The sequence below is a fragment of the Lithobates pipiens genome, unplaced genomic scaffold, assembly GCF_037356315.1.
Source record: "Lithobates pipiens isolate NorthernLeopardFrog02 unplaced genomic scaffold, aLitPip1_a1.2 Scaffold_19, whole genome shotgun sequence".
Classification (NCBI taxonomy): Eukaryota; Metazoa; Chordata; class Amphibia; order Anura; family Ranidae; genus Lithobates; species Lithobates pipiens.
In genome coordinates, this window is record NW_027507764.1 from 520,737,627 (window position 1) to 520,755,892 (window position 18,266).

Below are 18,266 nucleotides of genomic sequence, written 5' to 3' on the forward strand. Positions count from 1 at the left end.
GAGGCTGAGCGTGTGCGGGCGAGGCTGGGGAAAGGTTATAAAGTTGGGCGTAAAATTCCTGGAACCCCGAGGCAATCTTGTTGGATTGGACCCAAAACGGCACCCGAGGGGGAACGGAGCTTCTGTACATAAGCTTGAGAATGTTTCTTGCGAAGGGCCCTGGCCAGCATACGGCCGCATTTGTTTCCATGTTCATAGTACCTGTGTGAAAGATGCCTGGCCTGCCTACACCTGTGGCGATCTAATAAACGTAAAAACAGGTCACGCAATTCAAAAAGCTTCTGCTTAGCCTCTGGGCTCCCCCCCTGCTTATGGGAGAGTTCTGCCGCCTGTAAGGCGGCCAGAACCCTGTTGAAATCCTCTTGACGTGCTTTCTTGATTTGGGAACCCAATGATATCAGTTCCCCTCTAATCACGGCTTTGTGCCCCTCCCAAAGCACACCCGCACTTATCTCATCCGAGGCGTTTTCCCTAAAATAGTGGGAGATGGTCTCCGACACCTTGGCAACCGCAGCAGAGTCATCCAAGAGATTTTCGTTCAGTCTCCACGTCCAGGCCCTGTGGGGACCAGATGGTAATTGAATGGTCACGCCAACCGGTGCATGGTCCGAAAGGGTGATGCTGCCAATGGATGCCGTCTACAGAAGCTCAAGCGTGGGACGGTCAACATAGACATGGTCTATGCACGTGTATACGTCATGGACGGACGAGTAATAGCTAAAGTCTCGTCCCGAGGGATGCAAAATCCTCCAGATATCAAGTAAAAGGTGTGCCTGCAGTGATTTGCGAAAGTGTTTGAAAAAGGCATGGGAGTGTGAGGGTCGGGTGCTCGAAGTGTCGAGCAGATGGTCCGGGCAGACATTAAAGTCCCCGCCTAAAATTAAATACCCGGCTTTAAAGTCTGTCAATAGGTCAAGGGTAGCGTCCAGGAAGGTGCCCTTTAGGAAAACAAATCGGCCCTGAGGGTCAATTTTGTTATCCACTGGCTGAAAAGGGCACGTCTTATGGAACGCTATGGCAGTCCCTCTGGACTTGGCCTTAGGAGATGTACTGTGAAACCACTGATTAAACATATGGGTGGGCAACCTGGGTAGGGAATGGCTGGTGAAATGTGTTTCCTGCAGGAAGACCACTTGGGCCTTCAAATTTTTAAGTTCCCACCACAATTTGTTCCTCTTCCCCGGAGAGCAGAGACCCCGTAAATTGTAGGAAATTACCTGGAGTGTAGACATGGGAGAGTTGGAGGGTGGAGGACTGGGCAAGCGTCCCAACCCGCCTGGTGTAAGGACCGCAGCAACAGCAGGCTCCTAGGAAAAGGTGGGAGTGAAAAAAGAGGGAGAAGAAAAGGGGAGAGATAGGGAGATAAAAAACACAAAAAAATAGTACAAAAATACCAACAACATAAAAACAAAACAGCTACATCAAAATTAGACAATGCAGCAGTTTGGGGGGAGATGGGACCCACCCCACTATCCGGGGGGGCTCCTAGCTCCCTCCTAAAGTCCCAACAGGGAACTAAACCCATGGATGGATGGCCTATGTGGGGAACGTAAACCAAAACAAGGGGGAAAAGGAAGGTCCCCGCCCCGCCCACCACATCTGAGAGCAGAATAGCCTCAATTCGGGAGAAAAACCGATCCAAAAAAGCAACAAAAGTAAAAAATAAAAGAGGAGGAAAAAAGGGGTGAAGCCCAGTGTGGGCTGATTGCATTCGGGGACGTGGAGTCTGGCCGATCCCTGGCAGAGGCCCCCCCGCCACGGTAGCCGCACAGCAAACTGCAGACCGCGGAGGGGGGGGGGTCACGGAGGTAGCTACGATGGCAAAAGAAAAGGGGGAAATAAAAACAGAAACCAAAACACATTAAAAAAAAACCCTCCCCCCACCCCTGGTGCCCCGCAAAGGGAAGAAAAAGGGGGCGCCGTGGCAGACCACCTTCCAACATTGGGAATGTAAACATTCTCCGCCCTGTAGGCCTAATCTGATAGTCAAACAGTAACAAGGGCTGGAGAGAAGTCACCAAAAATTCTTGCGGCCACGGCAGCCACAGTCTTCGGCCACATAGGGCACATCCAGGTCCCTGGAACACCCGGGGGGGGGGGGGGGGGGGGGTACAGGGTCAAAACATCCCATTTACAATTCCCGTGGGGGGAGGCCCAGACACCAGCAATCATAGTAGAAAAAGTCCGCAATCAGCCGTCTATCACACAGCCCAGGCTCGGTATCAGTCTCGGGTGGTAGAAGGAACCACTGAAGAGTTGCGGGTTGAACTATGTCTGTCCCTCCGTCGATGCTTGCGTGTGACTGTAGACCATCTGTGAGGAAGGGGGGGGACAAGCAAGTCGCTCGGGGGTCCTCTACAATCCAGAAAGTCCACGGGATTCAGCCCCAGAGAGGATAGAAAATGTGGAAGATCGTCTTTTGTGCGCAGGGTCACCTGCCTGCCATCCTTAAGCACATGCAGAGAGAAGGGGAAGCCCCAGCGGTAGGACAGTCCTGCAGCCTGGAGCACAGAAAGGAGCGGGCGAAGGGCTCTCCGCCGCATGAGGGTGCGCCGCGAGAGATCCTGATAGAAAGTCAGTGGAGCACCATCAAAATCATAAAAGGGCTTACCCCGCACTTTTTTCATAATCCGGTCCTTGATAGTATATTTGTGAAGTTTACAGATTATATCCCTGGGATTGTCAGCGTCTTGAGACGGGGGGCGCAGTGCTCTGTGGGCTCGGTCTATTTCAATAGGAGCAGTGGCTGGGAGTCCCAATATGTCCCTAAAGATATCAGTCAGAGTGGGGACAATATCCCTGGGTCCAGTAGCCTCCGGGAGCCCCCTGATCCTGATATTGGCCCTCCTGCTGCGGTTTTCAACATCATCCAATTGCCCCAGCAGTACCTCAAGCTGATGGTCTTGTGTTTGGCACCTAGATTGCAGCAGAGCAATAGCGGGGAGAGTCTCCTCTAGTTTTTCCTCCAGGGCCTCCACTCTGTGACCCAGATGTGTAGTATCAGCTTTAAGCTGGGCAATATCAGCGGTGAAAGCCTTCTCCACTCTGCTAGTGAACTTTTCTAGGTCCTCTCTGGTGGGGAGAGACATAATATGGCGGCGTATTGTGTCATCTCCCATGAGGTCTGAGACCTCTGAGCGGCCATCCAGGGACCCGGGGGATGCAGGGGGGGCCGAATCGCTTACCGATCCTGGGGAGGGCACCGGAGAAGCCAGGGGAGACGGTCCGGTCGACTGGGAAGGCGTCGCTGTAGCAGGCTGTGAGGATTTCCCAGCTTTCTGAAGTTTCCCGGTCAATATTGGGTCCATCGCGGCCCTGTCTGTGGGGGCCCGGGAAGAACTGATCCAGCTGTCCCTGCCGCTTCTTGTTACCCTGCGGCGGTCGGGAAGACTGCCGGGATCGTTGGGACATTGAGCCCGGTGATGTGGATCGGATTTCCCCGCTGAGGGCAGCTGATATGTGCGGCGATGGAGCGGAGCTGAGGTGAAGCACTTCCTCACTCCTCCATGGTCAGGACACGCCCCCCCAAAAGGAGGCTTTTAATAATGTTTCCAGCTTCTTATCAGTTGGATCTTTAAATACCTGAGCATTATCCAAAGGACAGGTCAGATTTCTATTCACGCAAGAAACAGCCGCATCGACAGATGGGACCCCCCATTTCTTGGTGAAACTTTCCTCCAGAGGATAAAGCATAGAAAACCTTTTAGGAGGAGCAAACAGTTTATCGGGATGTCCCCAATCCTCATACAACAATTTATCCATTAAGGGATTAATTGGAAAGGAAAAGGCAGGTTGTGGGATTTTCCTGACTCCCAGGGAAGAAACAGAGGACGTAGCGATCTCAGCAGCAGGCATTCTGAATGTGGTACGCACCAATTCAGTATAATACTGCACCTGTTTTCTGAGCGCCTGGGAGGAGGGGACTCTCTCCTCTTCCTCTGATTCATCCGACTGCTCAAGATACCTGTCCCAAGATAGGGATCTCTCCTCATTGTCAGAAGTGTCATCTGAAAGAGGAATCTCAGCAGAGGGAGGGGATCTACCCCTTTTCCTGCTTTCTTTCAGGGAAGCTGAAATAAAATTCATGATTCTCCCTTCAAAACCTTCCAATGTAGCCCTAAGGGAGTCCTCAGTGATGTATACCGGGGCTGAAATATCAGGAGAGGCTGCAAATCCTGACAGGGGCACTGACTCATCCTGTGAGGCTGACTCCAGTCTTGCAGGGGGGGGATGGTAACCTACAGGCATTTTTAGAACCCCTAGACCTAGGCGGTGACTTACCAGTGTCCTTGTTATCTCCCCCTGAGACCCTCTTACAAGGAGACATAGTCCTAAGCTACAAAGCAGAGGTACTAGTACAAAGTGCAATCACTGTTGTGCTTAAAGTCTCACAATAAATACATATGCTTAAACTGCACAACCTGATGCTGAGTAGGTTTGTCTTAGGTTTGCCTGGATCCAATCCCTTGGGATGCTTACTGCCCACAGCTCCTGTGTCTCCACTTACAGCCCCCTGACGCTCTGGGCTGTAAAACTGCGCAGTACAGCGCCGTGCACACCGAACGACGCGGCTCGCAAACACACTCCCGCCTCCTCCATTAGCACGGAAGCGTGCTTGGTGTGCGTGCACGAGGACTGCCGGTATCCAGGGGGGAAGGGAATTGCCATCGGAGCTGTCTGGGACCCCCAGACTACGTATTACCTTCATTGTGGCTGAGATTGCAGTGGAGACATGAGTCATCTGGGAGAACCAGGCTTCACTGAGCGTGTGTATCTGAAAGGCATGTAAGTATGCATCAGGCTGCTCTTACTCCCCCTAGTGGTGGAAACCAAGTAAGACATACAACTACTCAATGAAGAAATCCATAATATAATTTATACAGGATTAACTTCCCTTACCTGTCCTCGCCGCAGGAATTGCTGAAAACAGACAGATTCCAGCCTTCACCCATCACGGCGGGCAGAGTTGTGCCAACCTTCAGGTTTTTTTTGGGGTTCCTTCTCAGAAGAACCTCCTACCTGGACCTTGTAAAAGACTCTGCCAGAAACTTTCGTGCCACTATGTAAATAGTACAGTAAGTCTGGTTTTCCCAGAGCCCAGTCTTCCAATAGGAGAGGACTTACAGGCAAAACCTCGTTTCTTCAGATGATGAGGCCCGGGTACCATATCATCTTGGGAGTCAAAATATCGGCCCGAGATATGGATCCGGTTTGTTGTAGCCCTTAGGCCCCCGCAGGGACCTGCACAGAACTTTCTTCATAGCACATGTTTTATGTGACAAACCACCACTGGCAAAGGGAAAAATTAGGTGCCTCCCATATGGGAGGGGTTATATAGGGAAGGAATTCTCCTTAATTGGGGGTTAACCAGTGTCCCATCACCAGAGGTGCCTATATAACTCATTATGTAATGATCCTGTGTCCCGTGATGTATGATCAAGAAATAAGCATACGGCACCTGGTATTCACAGTCGGTCTTCCATCCAGTTACTAATCAGGCCCGACAATGCTTAACCTCCGAGATCAGACAAGATCGGGCACTTTCAAGGGGATGGGGCCATAGGCGATCTCTTTGGGCACTCTCAACCATCTTGACAAACGCCAACATGGTGATCTTGGGAAACAAGCTAAAAAAAACAAGTCAATGCCAACATTGGAGGCTAAGCAGGGTTGGGCAATCAGTTTACTTGCCTGAAATAGGCATCTCAGAACTGCCATCTGGCTGCTTCCCGGGTTTCCAACTCCTTCAACTAATCCCAGGAGACAATACTTCGCCTCCATCCTGGTGGAGGTTCCAAACACCCGATCAATGGTTCCTGTCACCTCCGTCCAGTAGCAGATCAACTTCGGGCATCTCCAAAACATGTGCATCATGTCTCCCCCCATGTTCCCGCACCGGGGGCAACTTGCGTCCGGCCGTTCGGCCAAATTGAAAAAGTTTACGAGGAGCATAATAAGTTCTATATAATAAGAACAGATGTGACATCCTCTGAGAGGAGAGCCACAATTGACCACAGGCAGTATTCCTGTGGCCAATTATAGCTCAAGGGGGTTTAGTACACACCCCACACTATATAAGGCAGCCAGCGCGGCGGCCTTGTATAGTGTGTTGCGGCGGTCAGGGAAAGAGGACGATAGGCAGGGACAGTGTCTTTACTGCTTGGGAACCTAGCACTGTTACAGTGGGTGTTATGTGCCTCCTGCACAGTACACACCTGAAGCTACCCTTTATTACTGGTGTTCAATTTTTGCAATACAGGCATCGGCAGTGCAGAAGTTAGAGTGGGTGTTGTGTGCCTCCTGCACAGTATACACCTGAAGATACCCCTTATTGCTGGTGTTCTGTTTCTGTAATGCAGGAACCTAGCACTGTTACAGTGGGTGTTGTGTGCCTCCCACGCTTGTCCTTATTTTCGGCAGCTGGATGTGTTGAGCCACATCATGGCTTGGTCGGATGTGAGAGACCAAGCCCTCCTAATGCTCCTCATCCTCTCTCACCCAGGCTCAGGGTACTAGCCTGTGTTCTGTATACACTAGGCTTTCTTCTGTATACCCTATCCTCTCTTTATACTCTAGCCTGTCGTTTATGTACACTAGACTCTTTGTTTACCTCATATATGGCAGTGTATATAGAAGGAAGGCTAGTTTATACAGAGAGGCTAAGGTATACAGAAGGTAGGCTAGAGAATAAAGAAGACAGGCTAGTGTATACAGGACACATGCTAATGTATAGAGAAAACAGGCTTGGTTATAAAGAGAGACTGAGACTATTATATTCAGAAGAAAAGCTAGTGTATAGAGAGAGGCAGGCTGGGGTATACAGAGAGGCTAGTGAATACAGATAAGGTGATGTGTACAGAAATGCTAGTGTATACAGAGAGGCTATAGTATACAGTTATTCTGGGGTATACAGAGAGGCTAGTTTAAAGAGAGGCTAGTGTATACAGAATACAGACTCGTGTATGCAGATAGGCTTGAGTATACAGAGATGCTAGAGTAAACAGTGAGGCTGGGGTACACAGAGAGGCTAGTTTAAAGAGAGGCTAGTATATACAAAGATGTTGGTGTATAGAGAGAGTCGAGTGTATACAGATAGGACAGTGCATATAGAGAGACTAGTGTATACAGAAGACAGGCTTGGGTATACATCCAAGCTGACAGTGTATACAGAAGCCTGGGTAGTGTATACAGAGAATCTAGTGGATACAGAAGACAGGCTGGTGTATTCTAGCTAGTTTTTAAAGTCTAGTGTAAACAGAAGACAGGCTGTGGTATACAGAGGGTTTAGTGTATTCAGAGAGTCTGGTGTATAGAGATGCAAGGGTGTACAGAGAAGCTAGTATATATAGAAGACTACAGCATACAGAAGAAAGGCTAGTGAATACAGAATAAAGGCTGGCTTCTACGGAGAGGCTAGTGTATGCAGAACACTCTCTAGGGTATAAAGAGAGGGTAGATTATACAGAGAGGCTAGTGCATACAGTGAAGCTATTTTATATAGAAGCCTGGTTAGTGTATACAGAGAAGCTAGTGTGTACAGAAGAAAGGCTAAACAGGCTATAAAGAGAGACAAGTGTTTACAGAGGACAGTTTGGGGTATAGAAAGATGCTAGTTTATACAGAGAGGGCATACAGAAGACAGAAGACGGGCAAGTGTATTCAGAACATAGGCTAGGTATTCAGAGAGTCTAGTGTATACAGTCGGCGAGTGTATAAATAAGACTGGCTAGTTTACACAGTGTTTACAGAGATGCAAGGGTGTACAGAGCAGCTGGTATATAAAGAAGACTACAGCATACAGAAGAAACGCTAGTGAATACAGAATACAGACTCGTGCATGCAGATAGGCTTGAGTATACAGAGATGCTAGAGTAAACAGTGAGGCTGGGGTACACAGAGAGGCTAGTTTAAAGAGAGGCTAGTATATACAAAGATGTTAGTGTATATAGAGAGATTAGTGTAAAGAGAGAGTCGAGTGTATACAGAAAGGACAGTGCATATACAGAAGATAGGCTTGGGTATACATCAAAGCTGATAGTGTATACAGAAGACTGGGTAGTTTATACAGAGAGTCTAGTGGGTACAGAAGACAGGCTGGTGTATTCTAGCTAATTTTTACAGTCTAGTGTATACAGAAGACAGGATGTAGTATACAGAGGGTTTAGTGTATTCAGAGAGTCTGGTGTATACAGTCGGCGAGTGTATACATAAGACTGGCTAGTTTACACAGGGTTTACAGAGATGCAAGGGTGTACAGAGAAGCTAGTATATATAGAAGACTACAGCATACAGAAGAAAGGCTAGTGAATACAGAATAAAGGCTGGCTTCTACGGAGAGGCTAGTGTATGCAGAACACTATCTAGGGTATAAAGAGAGGCTAGATTATACAGAGAGGCTAGTGCATACAGTAAAGCTATTTTATATAGAAGCCTGTTTAGTGTATACAGAGAAGCTAGTGTGTACAGAAGAAAGGCTAGAAAGGCTATAAAGAGAGACAAGTGTTTACAGAGGACAGTTTGGGGTATAGAGAGATGCTAGTTTATACAGAGAGGGCATACAGAAGACAGAAGACGGGCTAGTGTATTCAGAACATAGGCTAGGTATTCAGAGAGTCTAGTGTATACAGTCGGCGAGTGTGTAAATAAGACTGGCTAGTTTACACAGTGTTTATAGAGATGCAAGGGTGTACAGAGAAGCTAGTATATATAGAAGACTACAGCATACAGAAGAAAGGCTAGTGAATACAGAATAAAGGCTAGATTATACAGAGAGGCTAGTGCATACAGTGAAGCTATTTTATATAGAAGCCTCTTTAGTGTATACAGAGAAGCTAGTGTGTACAGATGAAAGGCTAGACAGGCTATAAAGAGAGACAAGTGTTTACAGAGGACAGTTTGGGGTATAGAGAGATGCTAGTTTATACAGAGAGACTAATGTTTACAGAAGACAGGCTAGGGCATACAGAAGACGGGCTAGTGTATTCAGAAAATAGGCTAGTGTATACCGAAGACAGGCTTTTGTATGCAGAAGACCGGCTAGTGTATACAGAGAAACTAGTGTATAACAGAGTGTATATAGAAGACAGGCCAGGGTGTAAAGAAGACAGAGTAATGTATACAGAAACAGAAAACATGCTCGTGTATATAGAGAGGCTAGTGAATTTAGAGGGTAGGCTAAGTGATAACAATAGACAATCTTGGATATACAGACACATTTCATCATTTCATCTAGTTCGCATCTCTAATGGAGTTTGTCTCATTGCCATGTTATGCCTTTTCATTCTTATGCTAAATATAGACTACACGATTTTAATCACCCACATCAAGCATGCAATAAAACTATCATACATCAAAATAAACCATGTACTGCCAAAACAATAACGGCCAATAACTTAAAAAATTACTTATCAGTCAATGACTTAACAAAATAAACTTTGCACTCTTTTGCATATTTGTAATTCTCCACATCAACTGTCACTTTGATATCACCACTGACGACACACCATCCTGACTTATTTTGCTTTATTTATTATTAGAAATAGAGAGTACTATCTCAAAACCAGTTAAATCTATTCACTTCGATGAGGTCTACCGCTAATTGTACGGTAATGCAAAATGTTCACAAAACCATCCATTTGCTACCAGACATGCTGCACATATTATGAGTAATGTAAACCTTTTAAAGCCGGCACATTAAGAATAATGCAACCATCTCTCTACCCCTATGCAATAGGATTCTCTTTCTGACTCTATTTTGTATATTACTTCAACTGTCACACTGATAACCATTTGTAACACATAACACTGGCAACACATTTTTTAAAAGCAGCAAAATGTGAGAAAGTGGTTGCAGTAGCAAAGGATAGCAATAAAGTTTGATTACATTAATAACACATAATGCAACTATTTTACATTCACATCAAGCATACATCCTATTGTAAACTGTCTATCACTATTAATTTTCAGGGTTACTGATACATTATGCGGATAACCAGTGGAAACGGAGAAATGTTTCTTCGTGCGTAACAAAATTAATGGAACGATTTACACGTTGGAATTTACAAGCTACGTTAATTTACTCTTAAATAATGTATACCCTTTAGCTGCTTAGCTCACACTTTGCTGTATGTAGCCGCGTTAACTGTATTAATGGTTTCATGTAAGTAACCAATGGGGATTGACATTTCATGTCTATCTCACATCTCTAATGCAATTTGTCTCTTTAAAATTTCATACTTTTCCGGTTATTATACTTTCTCATCCTTAAAGACAAGTTGCTGATATTTTATGATTACAGCAATCATCTCATCTAATTGCTAGTCCGATATTCTAACTTGGTATTACTTTGCAAGGCTCTATTGAACAATGTAAAGGTAAGCTAGATATTTTGTGTATTTCCACTTAAACTCGACCTGTTTATACTGTCTCAATATTATCCTTTCTAATTTTGTTAAATTAGATTATAGGGTTTGCTATGTCTAAATCCACCTTTATTACGTATACTGCTACTTTTAGGATAATACAAAACCATCTTTTGCTTCTTTACACGCTTCACATATTAAGAGTAATGTAATGCTACCGATGTGAACAGTTCAATTGCTCTTCTTACATTTAGCTGGTATCTCTCTGCTATAGGAAACTGAATTTGTATTACAACGATAACTCATCTAATATCAGTCCACTCAGTGCTACCGGGATAACTTTTTCATTTAGAGTAATGAAATGATTTCTCAGTCATTTTGAAGCTACTGCAAAAAACGCTTCCGATCTCTTTTCAACTGCAATACTTAAGCTCTGCAATATAAAGGAATATTTAGCTGCTTAGCTCAAACTTTGCTGTACGTAGCCGTGTTAACTTTATTAATGGTTACCAATGGGGATTGACATTTCATCTCTAATTCACATTCACATTTCTAATGCAGTTTGTCTTTTTGCCATGTCATGCTCTGCCAGTTATTTTCCTTTCTTATCCTTATGCTATATTTGGGGTATATTTACTACATTATTAAAGACACGTAATGAACCCGATTGATAAAAACCTACACACGTCGTTGCTGTCATTTCCTGTATTTCCACTTAAACTCGACTTGTATATACTGTCTCAATATTAATCTGTGTTATTTTGCTATATTTATTATTAGAATAACCAGATTACGATCTCTATATCCTGGTAAACCAACTCACACAAAACCATCTTATTTCTACCTTACACGCAGCAATAAATATTAAGATATTAACATTTCACCGGTATCTCTCTGCAATAGTAAACGGAATGGGTAGATCACTCATCTAATATCAGTCTTCTCAGTGCTACCGGAACAACTTTTACATTTAGAATAATGCAACGATTTCTCAGTTTTATGAAGCTACTGCAACTAACGCTTTGGATTTCTTTCCTGTTAAATTACGCTCTGCAATATTAAGCCATGTAAATTGTCCTATTGGTCTACTAACAATGCTATGTATAATAATACAAATATTTCAAAAGCAATATCGTCTCACTACAATACTTACACTCTGCATAATAAATATGATTAATGCGACTAATGCTAATAATAAAGTCGTCTAAAACTCGGCTATAGGTAGAGAATAAAACTATCTTACATCAAAATAAACCATGTACTGCCAAACCAATAACGGCCAATTACTTAACGTCTATCAGTCAATGACTTAACAAAATAAACTTAGCACTCTTTTGCTCTATTTTTTATATATGTAGTTCTCTACATTAACTGTCACATTGATATCACCACTGACAACACACTACTGACCTTTTAACAGCACCAAATATGAAAAAAGCACTGTAACTCTTTACATGATTTAGATGTAGTTGCATTAGCAAAAAATAAAGTCATGTCTTCTGTACACGCTAGCCTTTCTGTATACAGTAATCTTTCTGTGTACACCAGTCCCTCTATATAGACTAGCCTCTCTGTCTTCTGTATACACGTGCCCGTAACCTATATACACTAGCCTGCCTTCTTTTTACAATAGTCTCGGTGTCCCAGCCTCTCTGCATACACTGGCCTCACTGAATTCCCCAGACTCTCTTCTGTATACACAAGCCTATCTGTAAACAATAGCTTGTCATCTGTACACACTAGCCTCTCTGTATACACTAGCCATTCTTCTGTATACACCAGGCTCAGGGGAATAACATTAGCCTATCTGTATTACCTTGTTTGACTTTTCTGATTTCTGTTTCTTTTCTAGGGTCTACCTCGCCGTATACCCAAGCCAATCTTATTACCCCAGCCTCATTCCAATTATAATAGCCTCACTGTATACCCCAGGCAGTCTTGTGTTGGGTTTTTTCAGTCTGCTCAGCCATCTTCTTGTAGGGTTCTTTGGGTCAGCCCTTGCTCCCTTTTCCCCACGTATCCTCTCATTCACAAGAAGTTCATTCTCATGTCTGGGTTACCTTGGGCATCAGGCTCATCCTATCCTTCACGGGACATTCATTTGGGTTTGCGTAGCTTGCAGGCTCTTAAGGGGTTCCTTCTCATCTTCAGGTCAAGAGTCGGTGGGTTCTACTCTCACAGCGGTAACTTACAGTTGGCGTTTGGGCATATGTCATTTTATGGATGGGATCTTTACCTTTCCTTTTCCACCTATACTTGTGTCTTTTTGCCCTCTTTTCAAGCATACTGACCATCCAGGCCATGGCACACCTCAGGCCTTGGTTCTTAACCACTACAATACAGGGCACTTTCGCCCCCTTCCTTCCCAGCCCAATTTTCAGCTTTCATCGCTCTAGCGCTTTCAGTGACAATTGCGCGGTCATGCTACACTGTACCCAAATGAAATTTTTATCATTTTGTTCGCACAAATAGAGATTTATTTTGGTGGTATTTATTCACGACTCCTTTTTTTATTTTTTGCGATATAAGCGCAAAAAAGCGGAAATTTGGAAAAAAAACAATATTTTCTTTTTTCTATTTTAAAAGAAATCCAATAAAATCAAATTTTGTCATAAATTTAAGCCAAAATGTATTCTGCTACATGTTTTTGGTAAAAAAAAATCCGTTAAGTGTATAATAATTGGTTTGTGTGATCACGGACATATGTACGCAAATGATCATGTACATATGTGTGCAGGTGATCACGTACATATGTGTGCACATAATCATTGGGACAAGTGATTTTAGTGGGACATATGTGGGGGACATGTTTTTATTATTAGGGACATGTGTTTTTATTTTTTGGGGACATGTATGTTTTGGGGACATGTGTGTTATGGGGACATATGTGGGGACTGTGTTTACACTGTGTGGTGTGTTGTGTGTTTACACTAGACTGAAGATCAGTGAGTAAAAAGCTGTAAAAAACAGCTCATACTCACTGATCATCAGCCGGCTGCAGCAATCTACTCTCCTCTCCTCAGCGATGACTTCTGTGTGAGGAGAGGAGGAGCCGATTGCCTAGCAACCGGCTGTTTGTTTACATCACATGACGGCCGTGATTGGACACGGCCGTCATGTGATCAGGAGGGCCAATCACAGAGCCCTGATTGACATTCCTGAACGTCCTATCAGAAGTAGACGGCTCCCACCCGGCCGTATATGTGCATTGGCCGGGTGGGAAGTGGTTAAGTAATATCGCATTTCCCACTTGAAGACTCCGATTACAAGTGGGAAGGCTGGCCGCAGGCCAGCCCGTATTTGTGGGAGGAGTCTGAGGGACTATTAAACCCTCCTCCTCTGTCAGGGTCAGGGTTGGTGTTTTCTAGGGAGAGAGAGACCGGGTTACACAGACTTGCTAGTGTATACAGACGGAATAGTGTATACAGAAGACCAGCTAGTTTATACAGAGAGGCTAATGTGTACAAAAGACAGGCTAGATTATACAGAAGAACGTACTGGATATGCAGAGATGGAGGCGAGGTTATACTGAGGGAGAGGCTGTTTTACACAAAGAGGCTAGTGTGTGCAGACTTGCTAAAGTATACGGACAGACTAGTGTATACAGAGAGGCTATTTTAAACAGAGAGACTAGGGAAAACAGAGAGGCTAGTGTACAGAGACAAGCTGACAGTGAGGCCGGGGTATAATGAGAAGCTACGTTATACAGTAGACAGGCTAGTTTATATAAAAGACAAAATTGGGTAAACAGAATACAGGCTGGGGTATAATGAGAGGCAAGATTATACATAGAGGCTAGGGTATAAAGATGTATACAGAAAGACGGGGTATACCGAGAGACTATGTGTATAAAAGACAAGCTAGGGACGGACTAGTGTATACAGAAGACCGGCTAGTTGATACAGAGAGGCTAATGTGTACAAAAGACAGGCTAATGTATACAGATAGGCTAGATTATACAGAAGAACATCCTGGGTATGCAGAGAGCTCAGCTTCAAGGGATGGCCAACGTGAGTAATATGAGTGAGACTCCTCACCCCCCCCCCACCTACCAGATCCGACTTTCATCCCCTTGCCCTCTCTGCCCCGGTCATCTGGTGGCAGTTTTATGCACTCCCTGGCCCCCACCCATTCATAATCCTTACCGACCTTTCCTTCCGCTGCTCACAGGAACATACTGGATGACTTGTCTAATTAACCAACTTGTACAAGACACCGCTATCCTCCTGTCTGACACCGGTCCCCATTGGAGGCGTTACCCCTCACTGTTTGGGTGGTCCCTGCCTCCCCCTGGATGCTCCACATATACCCCGACGACATTGTCGGAGGGGCACCACTTGACAGGTGGCATCTCCCATTGGAGGAAGGGATGATGGCCCCAACCCCTTGGCAGCAGGTTCTTTCATGTACAGACCAGGGCGGCTCATCTTCCCTTCTGGAGTCTTGACCTTAGAGGGGGGAGTTGCACTTTGGGGGGTCTGAGTGATACCTAGTGCGCTGTACTGGAAGGGCTTGACATTCCCGCATATGTGTCCCCTCTCCCTGGTTGCGCCCCTCGTCCCCCCTCTGGCCCCCACCTACTCTTTGCCGAGATTGCCTTCTGCAGCTTTCGGGGACACCCTGGATGACTTATTTATTGAGCCTATTGGTGCGAGACACTGCTTCCCTCCAGTTTGACTCTGGACCCCCCTGGAGGATTTACCCCTTACTGTTTTGGCGGTCCCAGCCTCCCTCTGGATGCTCTACACAGCCCCCGATGGTGATGCAGGAGAGACACTAATTGGCGGGCCCCAGAACTGCTGCTCGGGTGAAGTCTCCCGTTGGATGGAGGGATGGTGGCCCCAGCCCCTTGCCTGCCGGATTCTCCATGCACCGACCAGGGCTGCTCCTCTTTCATCTTCATGTGGTGACCATGGAGGGGAGGAGTTGAAACTTATGGGGTCAGGGTGGTTGCTGGTGTGAGCACGCTAAAGGACTTGACCTTTCCGCATGTTTGTCCCCTCTCCTTTGCTGCCCCTCCTTCCCTCCCCCCTTCCCTCCCTTACCTCCTTCCCTTCCCTCCCCCCTTCCCTCCCCCCTTTCACTCCCCCTTTCCCCCCTTACCCCCCTCTTTTCCCCCCTTCCCTCCCCCTTTTCCCCCGGGGCGTGGATGGAGGAGAGGGGGTAAGAAGAGGACAATCTGCCAAAGAGAGAAATACATTTGTTCGGGGGCTGCATGTACTTTTGGGGTATGGGACGGGGGGTGGTGGATCCCATTCTGTGATGCCTTTTCTGTTGTGACGGGCTCCCTCGTGCATGCCTACATTTAGGGCGAGCTGAGGAGACCCCTCAGTGCTGACAGTTCTATGCTCTACCTCTGTTTTAATTATACTATTGTTTTTTGGTTCTATGATGTTACTGATTGTCTTTTATTTGCATACCGGTATCAGACGTGACATTTACCACTGCCGGGACTGGGGAGACTGGGATCCGGGGGCTCCCTCTCCGACCTGTCTACCCACCAACCCAAGTAGGACGGCGCTTTAAACCCAGTGTACATCTGGTAAACGCTATAGCATAATTGTGCTGTTTTAGTATACAATTCCTGTACTGTTGAGTGCGGACAACCCTTAATTTCCCTCTCCCCCTGGGGTTGAGGTGCCCGGCCTCTTTTTCCCCTTACCTTTCCTTCCATTTGCCCTTCCTTTTTCCCCCTTAGTTCCCTCCATCCATTACCTACCCAATACCTACCTTGGTTCAACTTTCTTTGCTTTTCTCGGACGTCCCCCTTCCCCTCCCCGAGGAGCGATGGCAGACTCAGTCAAGGTCACCTCTCTAAACGTTAAGGGACTGAACTCCTCTGAAAAACGGTGGATCCTCCTGTGAGAACTGAAGACTTCCTGTACTGATGTGGCCTTTATACAAGAAACACATTTTAAAAATACTAGCCTCCCCTTTCTACGGTCAAGATCCTTCGCTAAGGTCTACCACTCTACTAACCCCTCCTCTAAGACCAAGGGAATCTCCATTCTGATCTCTAGCAGGCTCCCCTCGGTTCTCCAGGATTCTCTGGTGGACCCTGGGGGCCGATATCTTTTTCTTAGGGGCCACATTGGAGAGCTCCTTTTTACATTTGCCACTGTGTACACTCCCAATGATCACCAAGACACATTCCTCAGAACTACCCTGCACAGATGATGTGACTTTCGGGAGGGCCAGTTGATATTAGGTGGGGACTTTAATGTCCCCTTTCGCCATCGGTTGACACTTCTGCCTCTTGCTCCTCGCTCCTCATTTACTCTAGAAAGCGGATTACTAAGTGCTTACTGAATGACCAATTAGTTGATATCTGGTGTCTGCAACACTCCGGGGAAAGGGACTACTCTTTTTGCTCTTCCCCTCACAAATCATACTTGAGGATAGACTTCTTCTTGATTCCACATGACCAACTGCACTTGGTGAGCTCTTCCTCCATCGGCCATATTACTTGGTCTGACCACGCTCCTGTAGCCCTTACCTACACCCTCTCTAGGAACCCCTCACCTAGGACTCTATTCTGGCACCTTAATGAGAGCCTCCTCCAGATACCGGAAGTTTTAGCAGATGTGACCAGGGAATTGGACCTTTATTTCCAAGAAAACTAAACGCAGGACTGCGACCCGGGGATAATTTGGGAGGCTCACAAGTCAGTACTCCGCAGGGTACTTATCAGGCACGGGGCACGCATCAAACGAACACGGAAGGAACAAATTGCTAATCTGTTTTGTGAACTTGCCTCTGTGGAAGCGAAACATAAACATGCCCCCTCACGGACCTTAGAGATTGAATTGGGGACACTCCGTACCCAGATTACTGACCTACTCCATTATAAAGCGAAAGCAGTACTCCAGTTTTGTCGTAAACTGATGTAGGAATCAGGGGACAAATGCGGAAAAATCTTTGCCAGGTCAGTAAAAGGAGTGGAAATCTGCCTCTTACATACAACAGTTGATAGATGAGAATGGCCAGAGGGGCTCTACCCCAACCCAAATAGCCAAAGTCTTTGAAAAATGCTACTCTGATCTCTACAACCTGCCCGATTCAGGGTCCGGACAGGACAATATAGACAGATATGTAACCGGTTCTGGTCTACCAACCCGATCACACTGGAAGAAGTCCAGATGGCCGTGGGACCTCCGAAGGTGGGTAAGGCTCCGGGCCCTGACGGATATACCGCACAATACTATAAGACCTTCCTCCCTATTCTCGGCCCGCGCTTGGTGAATTTATTGAATACTCTGAGCTTGAATGGGGATTTTCCTGAGCATACCCTTAGAGCCCACATCTCGTTGATACCTAAGGAGGGCAAAGACCCGGGCCTATGTGGGAGCTACAGACCCATTTCCCTCCTAAATTCGGTCCTAAAACGATTCTCTAAAATCCTCGCCACGTGATTGGCACAGCACTTGCAGTCCCTTATACATATTGACCAGTTAGGTTTTATTCCCACCAGGGAAGATAGGGACAACACCATTAAGGTGCTTACCCTGGTCCATAAAGCAAAGTCATCTGGGACCCCTTGTCTTTTCGTGAGTACTGATGCCGAGAAGGCTTTTGATCGGGTCAAATGGACATTCATGTTCTCGGTCCTTCGCCATATAGGTCTGAGTGAACGGATGTTGGCATGGATAAGTAAGATATACTCACGCCCTTCAGCTCAACTCAAAGCGAATGGGGTGCTCTCATCTCCCCTTGACATCGGGAATGGGACCAGACAGGGTTGCCCCCTGTCGCCCCAGTTATTCGCACTGTCATTGGAACCCTTTCTCTCCACAATTCGACAAAACTCAGACATAACGCGACTCCAAATCGGTACTATTGACATCTGCCTACGTAGATGACATGCTGTTCTCGTTGACGAATCCCAGAGTTTCCTTGCCAAATCTC